The sequence below is a fragment of the Euprymna scolopes genome, chromosome 4 (assembly GCF_053919585.1).
Source record: "Euprymna scolopes isolate OS-2025 chromosome 4, ASM5391958v1, whole genome shotgun sequence".
Taxonomy (NCBI): domain Eukaryota; kingdom Metazoa; phylum Mollusca; class Cephalopoda; order Sepiida; family Sepiolidae; genus Euprymna; species Euprymna scolopes.
Window position 1 is genome coordinate 27303893 of NC_136485.1, and position 2761 is coordinate 27306653.

The following is a 2761-nucleotide window of genomic DNA, read 5'->3' on the forward strand; positions in this document are numbered from 1 at the left end:
CTAAATGCGAGCTGGGAATAATTTTCCCTTTTAACAAATTTAGTACCCCCACATGGGGAGCGGTATTATTCCCAGCTCGCATTTAGATAAAAATGCGCTTTCGTAAATAATTGAATTCATTCAAAATATATCGCTAAAACCAAAACAAACAACATTTAAGTAAATCGCGATGTATCCAGACAGTTGGCGAGATGAGTCAGAGGTAAGGGGATCCTCTCTATATTCAGCCACTCTGATGAGTCGTAGACGACGAAACACATGTCAGTGGATAATTACATTAAAAAATATATATATATATAAAGGTTTTTCTGTACTATAACCTTTTTACACAAATATTACACAAGTAAAAATCGTGTAGAATATCTGCATGAATATAATTACACGTAATTATTTACTTAAGATGATCATCCCATCAGAAAACAACAAACAACTAATAGGGAATTAATTAAAATTAATATTTTAAAGAAAATTCAAATTGGCTAGATCTTTTTCTGATGAATTCCACGACCCATATATAACGAAGTTGTATTTTCTTTTAAAATAAATAAGTAAAATGGTTGTTCTTTTAATATGAATAACAACATCCAAAAAACACAAATTTATAAGAGTATTGATGTGCCCGTATATATGCGTGTATATTGGATAAATCTATATATTCTTATAATATTCTTATACGTGCAAAAAAAAACTGTTTACTAGGCATACATTTATATAAATGCTTACTAATATAAATAAACAGAATATATACGTAGACATGTAAAAAACACGTATATATATGTATATGTGTGTGCATAATATATATATATGTATATATGTGTGTGTATATATATAGACAGAGAGAGAGAGAGAGAGAGAGAGAGATGGAGAGAGATATTTATAGATAGATAGAATGTGGGATTGCTAGTTTACATTAAAGTATTCAAATATCTTTATATATATGCATGTTTCTATGAATATGTAATTGTGATGTTTTCTGTATGGCTAAAAGGAAATTGTATTTTGTAGATTATTTTATATGTATATACATATAAAAATGCATATGCTTAAATATAGAGATATATGTATGTGTGTATGTGTGTGCATAAATATTATTTACGTACCATAGTATAAATATGGAGATTTTCGCGTGTGTACTTTACACTATATTATAGATTACGTTGACACCCCATATATATGTCGATAATGCAATCATATACTCTCCGTTCACCATATTAAGATGTGTCTATATTTGTATTTTACGTCACTTACTTAGCTTCCCGTTCATAACCATTAAGCCAATTTTCCTTTTGGATTATTTATTGCATATTCATTTTTCTCATTTCTTCCGCTCATTTCCAATGATAAAACACCATTAACACGAGATTCGGCTTAAAACAAAATGTACAATTTATGTTAAGAAATACTGATGTCTTATTGAAATATGAAAAGCATAAAACAAATAAGGTTTGAAATATTGATGCGTTAAAATATGGCATTAGCGTCTTATTTTTGTAATCCTTTCAGAATTTCAATTCGTCGGATTCAACGTATTTATCAAATATGGATTAGCATCTTTGCAAACGTTACTTTAATGCACTATCCTGCATAATTACCAGTAGCTTACATGCACATGAAATATTATTAATGGGGTATTCGTCTTAATACGGTTATGCTAAAATGTGAAGCATTAAAGGTATTCGAGTATTTGTAATGTTCATTCTGCGATTTCTTTTGAACGATAGACATTGTAGATTACTTTGGAGAGTAAAATCTAGTTTTGTTAAAAGATTGAAGTATAACAATATAGAACCACATTCTTGTCAGTGTGTTCACTGGTAATAGCCTTTTGTGAAATTATGGTAAGAATTTAGACATTTTGCATGTACACTTAGGTTACAATTATTAGTTTTACTGAAGTCGATACTTATTGTTTTTCTTATGTAGTGACTATAATAAGTTTTGCGTGTGTATCTTGTAGAGTTGAATGTAATAATCAAAGAAGAAAGCGTCCACACCTGTGTGTATTGTGCGGTTATACAACTTACCTTTGGAGGGGATCTGAGAGAGAGAGAAGAATTAAAGATGCCAGCCATAGATTTAATAATCATCTGCCACTGCACGCGTATGCAAATGGAATGGTATCAGTTTTCTAATAAAAGAGGTGGCCGGGAGAACCCGTGCTGGACGTTTAGAGAGATAGTTGACAGTGACGAATTCTAGCTGAACTTCTACTGATTGTACATTTTTTGCTGTTTAACAGCCCATTTAACTGCAAGCTATTTCGGCACAATGGGGAAAAGTTCGACCTTACATTAATACCATAATTCGACGGCTCAACCCGGTATTTGTCTGGGTGGAGAAGGTGGGACTACATTGCCTGTTGTCTAGTGTGAAGAGCATTGAATACGGGGTTCCTCTACGTCTGCCCGGCGGAGCTCTCGCGGTATATCAACAGCTTAGTCCTGAGGAAAAACAGGATTATGACAGGATCATAGTAGCATTATACAAGCCGTTTGCTATCGATCCCGCCACTGCTTGGGAGCAATTTGAAGCAAGAACCGTACATCCCGGCGAAACTGTCTACGTTTATCTGACCGAACTGACGAAGTTGGTGTTGTTTGGCGGGCTGCCTGGGCGGGCCTTGGCATGCACATTTTTGGCAGGGCTCTCAACCGCAGCAAAGCAGCGTCTGCGGGCAAGCTCAAGCATAGCTTCATTGTCCCTTAATGACCTTGTAGAGCGGGCCAGAACCGTGATGAAGAATACTTATGAGATGAGAGAA